This window comes from Rousettus aegyptiacus, unplaced genomic scaffold (genome assembly GCF_014176215.1).
Source record: "Rousettus aegyptiacus isolate mRouAeg1 unplaced genomic scaffold, mRouAeg1.p scaffold_m13_p_9, whole genome shotgun sequence".
In the NCBI taxonomy this organism is placed as follows: Eukaryota; Metazoa; Chordata; class Mammalia; order Chiroptera; family Pteropodidae; genus Rousettus; species Rousettus aegyptiacus.
In genome coordinates, this window is record NW_023416312.1 from 26,077,521 (window position 1) to 26,087,175 (window position 9,655).

At 36.7% G+C, this 9,655-nt stretch overlaps 1 pseudogene; it reads right to left on the reverse strand.

Moving 5' to 3' along the window:
• Window positions 1-1,365: 1,365 nt before the first annotated feature.
• LOC107498362 lies at window positions 1,366-9,230 on the reverse strand (annotated as a pseudogene).
• Between the last annotated feature and the right edge of the window lie 425 nt (window positions 9,231-9,655).

Genomic DNA, 9,655 nt, shown 5'->3' on the forward strand with positions numbered 1-9,655 from the left:
CATTATTTCTTCAGGTAAGTACGTAATCCCTTGCTTTATCTCTTCTTCTTCTGATACTGCTATGATGGAAATGTTGCTATGCTTGATGCTATTCCAAAGGTTCCTTAAACTATCCTCATTTTTAAAATTCTTTTTTCTTTTCTGATTGGATGTTTTCTGTTATTTTGTCTTCCAAATTACTGATTCAGTCTTCTGCTTCATCCAATCTACTGTTGATTCTTTCTAGCACATTCTTCATTACAGTTATTGTATTCTTCATTTTTGACTGGTTTGTTTTTATGGTTTCTATGTCCTGTTTTATACTTACTGTCTCTTTGTTGAAGTTCTCACTGGGCTCATCTATTCTTCCCCTAAGTTCATTGAGCAATCTTATAACCATTATTTAGAACTCAGTCTCTGGTAGGATGCTTGCCTCTATTTCATTTTTTTTTCTGGAGTTTTCTCCTGTTCTTTCATTAAAGAAATGTTTCTTTGTTTTCTCACTTTGGCTGCCTCTCTGCGTTTGTTTTGATGTGTTAGGTATATCTGTTATGTCTCCCATTCTTAGCCAGTGGCCTTATGTAGTAGACTTGCGTGATCCAGTGGCACAGGCTCCCTGATCACCTGTACTATTACTCTAGGAGTGACCATTGTGTGTTTGTGCTTGCTCTCCTGTTGTAGTTGAGCCTTGATTGTTGTTACTTCAGTGAGTGGAACTGACTCTCAGGATGACTGGCTGTGAGGATCAGCTATATCCACAATGTATGAACTGTTGCGTGAGGGCTCACCTCACAAAGTGGGGTTTGCCCCAGCAAGTTCATGTGCCTGTTGAGACCACTCTTTGGCTTTCTGCTTGTGGGGCTAATTAGGTGGTGCTTTGTTGAGGTATAATGCCACCCCATGGGTATATTGGTTCTGAAACCCCTTCAGAGGGGCTCCTGTGTGGCCAAATTCTGCCACCATCTGTGACTGGCCTGGGGCTACCTTGTATGAGTTAAAAAATGATTCGTGTTTAGTTGCTGCCTGAGCTGGATCTAGAGGTCTGTGGGAGAGGCCAGTTGGTGAAAGGAGAACAACTTCCACCAGTACCGGGCCTGGAGAAGCTCAGAAAAAGGCCAAGGGCATCCACAAGCCAGCTGCCCATAAGGCTCAGCAGCTGAATGAGCCTTGAGGGTACCAGAGTTGGATGAGATGGTCTCAGAGAGTCACTAGGGTATGGAAAATGGTGTTCCCCAGGTCGATGCAGATTCGGTTTTGTTACCAGTGCTGAGCCTGTGGCCTCTCGCAAAAGTATCAGCTCACAGCAAAGCCAGCCACTGCCTGCTTCAGACATACAGACACACAAAATTTGTTCAAGAAATACTGCAACTAGGGCCAGGCCTTGTTTCACACCACCAAACATGTCTCCTGAGGTGTTCGAACAGAGGCCTGATGATTGCTGCCAAAGGAATCTCCTGTTGAGAGCGACATGGGGCTGATTTTCCAGTAACTACCAGAAATAGCTTCTGGGAAATTTGTGAATTGGATTAGTGAAGTCTCAGGTTGTCGCTAGGGTGCAGCCAGCATATCTCACCAGGCCAATGCAGATTCAATTTTGGCTGTGTGTGTGTGGGGGGGGGGGGGCGGGTGGAGAGCTGAACACATACTCACCTGCAGGTTGTACAGGAGGAGGTCTCAACAAAGGATCAATGGGAGGCTGTCCCTGCAGCCTTTGCCTTGAAGCCACACAACAAAGTCTTTCCCTGTGTGGCTCTGGCACCTCCTGAGCTGCTGTTGGAGCCAAGGGTGCAAGCAAATGAGTCTGTGCACAGGCCCTTGAAGGGGATGTCTGGATTTTCAGCTGCTTTCTATCTCACCTGGATGGCCACAATCCCCACTGATTTTTTACAGTGAGATTTTGTGGGGAATCCTTTTCCTGATATTGGAACCCTAGGCTGGTGAGCCCCTCTGTGGAACAGAGGCCATTCATTCCTCCTGTTTGGGGGGCTCTGCGGCCAAGATATTTCTCTGGATGCCCAACCGCCACACAAATGGCATGGAACCAGCCCATTTTGTGTCTTCACATCTTCTATCAGTCTTAATGTGCTCTCCTCTTTACAGCCCCAGTTATGAGAGCTCTACTCACCTAGTCTTCAGATTATTCTCTAGGTTGACTATTTCATAATTTAGTTGCAATTTTAATGCAGTCATAAAAAGAGATATGCACAATGTTTACCTACCTTGCCATATTCTAAAATTCTGTTTTTATGCTGTGGTAAAATGTAGAATAATTTTAAAGTTTGCGATTAAATACAACATAGGTTTTTGTTGTTGTTGGCATTGTTTTAAAGTTGGGCATCTATGAGATGCAATGGCAACAGGAGTATGTAATATATGAATTTTCTGGCATGATTGCCTTTGACCAGAGAGGTGAAGGACTACATAGTTTACTCGAAGTTGTGTTAAAGTGTGTTTTAATTTCTAACAGAGGTGGGCAGTTACTTGATACCTTTGACTCCTACTCTATCTGGGAATTAATCCTCTTTGAACAAGTTGGCTTGCATTCAACAATATGTGTTACGTCATTGTTTGTAGTGACAAAAAATTAAAAACAACCTGAATATACGGCAATAGCAAAATTGTTGCATAAATTGTAATACATTTCATGCTACACAGCTATTAAAATGAATTAGATCAATACCTATAAACCTTGAGACATATCCTTGAAGAAAAACAAACATGTTAAAGAAGAATTCAAAAATTATACTTGAGAGATTTTAATACTTCCTTTGCTTATGATATGAACTACAGTTAGTCCTCACTTAATGTCATTAATAGGTTCTTGGAAATAGTAACTAAGCAAAATGACATAGAATAAAACCAATTTTACCCTAGGTTAATTGATATGAATAAGAGTTAAGTTCCTATGATATATTTCTGGTCACGAAACATCACCAAACTTCTAAATAAAGAACCAAAGCACGTCGAATATTAAACTTTGAAATAAATGTGAGCTACATATACATTTAAGAAAGATAACATAAACAAGTAAGATAATTTTCCAAACTGCTTATTATAGTTCAGGATAACAGGTGGCTGGAACCATTCCTTACAGCTCAGGGCAAAAGGCAGGCATCCATCCTGCACAGGACACCCTTCTATCACAGGATGCACCATACACATGCACGTGCGCACTCACACGCGTGCGCGCGCACACACACACACACAGTGGGACATTGTAGACATGGCAATTCACCTCACGTGCACATCTTTGGGGTGTGGGAGGAATCCAGAGTACCCAGAGAAAACCTACACAGACATGGGGAGAACTTGCATCTCTACACAAACAGTAACCCCTCTGGGAATCAATTTTTATTTTCTTATCAATTATAATGAAGCAGCATCTAACAAAATGATGTTATTCAAGGACCTGCTGTATATATAAATGCATATTATTGATCACGATTAGTGGATTTATTAAATTATAGTCCTTCGAATTTAGCTGGTAGATGAATTCTTTACCTGAAGCTTGTTCCACTTTTCTTTGCCACAATGTAGCTAATATAACCCTGAGAAGATGATTGTAATATTAGAAGTACCACTTCTAAAAGTTAAAGGAGTCAGAAGATTTAGGGAGGTAAAGGGTAGAGAAATAAATGGCTAAATTACTTGATTAGGGAAAAGTACTTTTAAAAAAAGTTTCTACTGAGAAATGGAAAGACTAGAGGCTATATATTACTATTTGAGTATAGCTAGAGATAGAGAAACAAAAGTGGTCAATGTAAAAGGCCTAGAATTGCATGTGTAACCTCATTTCTGTACAGAGCCTTGTAGTTTCAAAGATATTTTTACATTTAGTTCATCACTTGTCAGAGAGCTGGGTATAGGCCTGCCATTTCACATAAAAAATAAAAACAGAGCAAATTAGTTCTGCTTAAGTTATGTATCTTATGCTAGCTAAATTAGATAATTAATAAAATCTGTATGTGGAGTCAGTCAAGAGAAAATTAAGGTTTTCTTCACTGGAGTTTAGAACTAAAATAGTCTTCGGTGTAAATAAATGCATGAAATATGCTGTCGATGATGCTCTCAACATTTGTGTATCTTACACAGGTTGTGAAAGATTGGAAGCAGAATGAGAATGAAGTAGAAGGGACACCATCTGGCTAATGATGTAGGTTAAGTGTGAAAAGTAAAAAACCTGGAGTAAGGAGGTCACAAATGAATTGAGGTGATGATACTGATATATATTACACACATGAATACCCTAGTTAATTAAAAAAATATTCTGGAAAGTGCCTGAAGAGATAGATAAAAATAGATCAAGGGACTAAATGAAAGAAGATGGATACCCAAGGAGTGAACCAGAGTTTAGGGCCAATTTTCCCCTGGGGCATTAGGGAAATTGCCAATTCCTTAGCAGGTGACTGAAAGCCTAAAATGTTTGAATTTTAGCAGCTTTGAATGCTGCTTTTTAAAAAATATTTTTGACTTTTTAACTGAGGTGGCATTGGTTAATAACATTATATGAATTGCCGGTGTACATATTATAATTGAACATCTGTATACACTAGAGTGTGTTCACCATCAAAAGTCGTTTCCATCTGTCACCATATATTTGACCTCCTTTACCTGTTTAACTCTTCTCCATCTACCTTTCTCTCTGGTAACCAATTTATTATCTGTATCTATGAGTTTGTTTTTGTTTTGTTTGATTTGTCTATTTTTTATTTTATATTCCGCTTAAGTGTAATCATATGTTTTTTTGTTCTTTCCCATCTGATTTATTTCATTTAGCATAATACCCATCTGACTTATTTCATTTATCATAATATCCTCAAAGTCCCTCAATATTGTCACAAATGGAAATATTTCTTCTTTTTATGGCTGGGTAGTATTCCACTGTGTGTGTATGTACCACATCTTTATTTTTTCATTGGTGACTGTGTGGAGAAAGGGAAAACTTGTACATTGTTGGTGGGGTTGAAAATTTGTTCAGCCACTGTGGAAAACAATATGGAAGTTCCTCAAAGAATTAAGAATAGAACTACTATATGACTCAGCAATTATTTTTCTGGGTATTAATATGAAGAATATGAAAACACTAATTTTTAAGGATATATGTACCCCTATGTTTGTTACAGCATTATTTACAGTAGCCAAGATATGGAAACAAATTAAGTGAATGCCACTTTTGATAGCTTTACAAGGCTAGAGACACAGGGTTTGGCATTCATGAGTCTGTGCTCTTGAGACCACAGAATGGCTATGTCCTAGGAGTGAGGGTACACCCTCACATATACTGCAGTTCAAACTGTTTCAATCCCTGAATGGATTGAAGTGACCCTGAATTACCTAAGTTCCCATACCATGGCAGAAGCAAATGGAAACCCACTCTGGAGGAGACTAACATTATTCTATGCCTCATGTAATTTCTATAAATATTTTATAAATACAGTATTTGACAAAGAAAACTTAAGCAGATTTATTAGTAGACAAGATCAAATACCTTTGGAACGGCATCTTAAAAATGTTGAAAGAAAACAACCACCATCCTATAATTCTATATTCGTGATAACTTCCTTCAGTAATAAAGGTGATACAAACATACTATTTTTGTTATCTATTGCTGTGTAACCATATTGTCACAAATTTAGTGGCTGAAAATAACATATTTATTATCTCGGAGTTTCTGTGGGTCAGGAGACTGGACGTGACTTAGTTGGGTCCTCTGCAAGGATGCAGTGAAAGTTTTGGCCAGATCCGGGTTCTTATTTGAGACCCTGCTGAGGATAAATCTGTTCCAAGTTTATGTGGTTGTTGCCAGTATTTATTTTGTTTCAGGCTTTCAGAGTTAAGGCTTTAGTTTCTTGCTGGCTTTCAGCTGGAGGCTGGAAGTTTTAAAACTATGCATTATAAGAGGAAGACTGAGAATCAATGAGCTAAGCATTCATCTCAAGAAATTAGGAAAAGAAAGTCAAATTAAACTCGTATAAAGTAGAAATAAGAAAATAATGAAACAAAAATTAATGAAATAGTAAAAAGTACAATAGAAAGGATCAACAAGGATAGAAGATGGTACTTTGAATCAATAAAAAAGTTGGCAAAATATCACAAACACCACTGTATATCCTTTAGACATAAAATATACTAAGCAATCAATAGATTCATAGATACAGAGAGTAAACTGATGGTTGCCAGATGGGAAGGGGTTAGGGGGATGGATAAAAAAGGTAAGATATTAAGAAGTACATATTGGTAGTTACAAAATAGTCACAGGGATATGAAGTACAGCATAGGGAATATAGTCAATTATATTGTAATAACCATGTATAGTGCCATGGGGGTACTAGACTAATTGGGGGGACTGTTTTGTAAATTATATAAATGTCTAACCACTCTGCTGTATGCCTAAAACTAATATAAAATAATATTAATTATCAACTCTAATTGAAAGATTAAAATTAAAAAAAAAACATCATATATAATTTTATGCCAATACATTTAAAATATTTAGATGAACCAGACAAATTTATAGAAAGCTATGACACAAGAATAGAGAACCTAAAGAATAAAGCAACTTAAAAAAAGGAATTTATAAGCTTTCCTACACATAAAATTCCCACATGGATTCAGTAGTAAATCTACTAAAAATTTAAAGAAAATTGAATTTTATCTTTCAAAAATTTATCCAAAATACAGATAAAAGAACATTCTCTAACTCATTTTATCAGACCAGCATAACTATAGCTGCTAAAAATATGACAAGGATATGACAAGAAATAATACTTCAGGTCAATATCACTTGGGAACATGCATGCAATATCCACATAATCTAATAGTAATTCAAATTTAGCAATATATAAAAAAATAATACCTCCAAACCAAGTTGGTTTATTCTAGAAAGACAAGGTTGGCTTAATAATAGAAAATCAAGCAGTGTAATTCACTACAATAACAGAATTAAGAACAAAAATCAATGATTATTTCCATAGGTGCTGAAAAATTTTGATAACACTCTATATCCATCCTTGGTAAAAAGCTCCACAAAGCAAAACAGTTGGAAAAATGAACTTTCATAAACTGATAAAGTTATCTAAAGAAAAAAACCTACAACAAAAACTAAATCATGAAATGCTAAAAGCATTTAGTTTGTGACTGAGAACAAGACAAGTTTGTCTTGCCATAACCCCTTCTATTTATTGTTGTACTGGAAGTCTTTGATAGTGTAATAAGGTAAGGAAGAAACTTGGAGCTGATACAGAGGAGAATAAATATAACTGAACTCTACAAATATGCTTGGCTTTATTTTAGAAAAGTTATGATTATGATTATTTCATTCTCATTTTGATATATATTTCTATTACTTTTTATTTCTCCTGAAGTTAGCTCTATGCAAGTAAAATAGAATATTGGGAAAATATAAATATATAATTAATGGCATTTTGAATTGACTTCTGAGGGGAGGAGACATTTTGGATCAGCCTCTCTCTAATCAAATGGCACTTTCTGAGTGGGCCCTACCTAGAACAATGTTGCTGGAATATTTTACTTTGATTTTACTATTGTGGAAATTGTAGCTATTAATAAATGTTTATTATAAAAATAAAGTACTGAAAGAATATTATTTTGGAAAACGTGTTCTCTGGGGCTATTTTTTAGTTAGAAAAAAACATAACCAGGATACTGACATAAGTTTGGGTACCTGGGAACTTCCCGACTGATCAGTACAATAAGCCTTCAATTAACATTACTGATAGGTTATTAGAAACCGCAACTTTAAGCAAAACTACATATAAGGAAACCAATTTGCCATAGGCTAATTGATATAAACAGGAATTAAGTTCCTACGGCATATTTCTGGTCCCAAAAATATCACCAAACTTCTAAAAAAAGCACTCAAAACACTTCTAATATTAAACATTGAAAAAAATGTAAGCTATACATATGTTTAAGAAAGATTAATAAAAACAAGCAAGAGAATTATTTTCCACCTTGCTTATTCCAGTTCAGAGTGAGGGATGGCCAGAATATTTCCCAGCAGCTCAGGATGCAAGGTGGAAACCAGTCCTGGACAGGACTCCATTCCATCGTAGGGCACACTCACACAAACCCACACTTACTCAGAGCGGAACAATTTAGACGCTCCAATTTACCTCACGTACACAGCTTTGGATGTGTAAGGAAACTGCAGTACCCAGAATGAAAGACATGCAGGCATGGGGAGAACATGCAAATTCACACAGACAGTGGCCCTAGCTAGGAATCATTTTTTTTCATCACTGTTTTATAACAAAATGATGTTGAATGAAATAACATTATTTGAGGACCTGCTGTGTTGTGACTCACCTACTCTTAAAGAAAATGACACGCATCCAGTTATTGCATACACACGAAAGCGCCTAAGTCTGATGCTAGTGGATGAGAAAGCTTAGTTTCAACAGTTGAGATGATAATAAAACAATTTATTTTAAAATTTGAAGTTACTAGGCATGTTCAAGCTTCAGGGATGATCATGCTAGAATCAATGAAGGTCTTTGCATGATGGACTAACAAACCATGTAGCTATGAAGGAAGCAATAGATGTAATATAAACAGATGTTAGTGTAGCTTTGATTATATTAAAACAATGTTCCCAAAAGACAGAAAGATTTCTCTACTATTCTTAGATATCTACTGGTGGAGTAAAGGGTAATCAAGGTAGTCAGTGCATACAAGAAAAGTATAAAATACATTTTTGGCAGAATTTTATGTTTCTTAACACAAATACAATGTGCATACAAGCTATATATTCATTTTCTTCACTATGCAGCGTGGCATTAGAATTGGTGAATCTGATGGCCAGTCGAGCTTTTCTTTCTACAATGGCTTTGCAGTTCTTTGAGGAGTTGTTGTGAGCAACCTCAGCACAGTAAGATTTGTCGCACATCAGCAGCACTTCAATCTCCTTGATATTGTGGACTGGGAACTTCTGAAAGCCACTGGGCGGCATGTGCTTTGTTTTCTTGTTGCTCCCATAACCAATGTTGGGTATCGAGATCTAGCCCTTGAATCTTCTGCACACCCTATTGTCGATGCCTCTGGGTTTCCACCAGTTACACTATATATCAGTTTGACTAGTGTCCGATGAACCTCTTTGTCCTCTTTTTGACAACTGGCTTCATGAGGGGTTTGAGGGCAGCTTTGATGTCGAGTAGGAAATGGCTGCCACCTCCATAGGCAGTGCTGAGGAAGAGAGGGTATAAAATAAAGTGTGAATGTGAAGTAAACATGACTATACTTGGAAATGGTTGTATAGGTCCCTAAGTGAATTTAGAATGTTTCCATAGATGGCATTAATGTCCCTCCTTTTTAAGTGACTTCAGTGGTCGCAACTAACCATGACAAGTTTTTTTTCCAATGATTTGGCTGTTGACGAACTGATTATATGCAATGTCAAAACAACAGAGCAATTTTTAAGCTTAACTAAAGTGAGTGATCAACTCACATCACAAGTTAGAAATAGATATCTGTCTTCCATATACTGAAGTGCTGGTATTTAACTTCAAATTACTTCTCACGGATAAAATGTAATGAAACTCATTGATCCTTGGTATGTAATGAAAGATCAACGACACATCAGTGAAAAGATGTGCTCATACCCACATGTTAAACCTTACTAGCAATCACTAAAGGATTTAAAATAGGATAGATATTC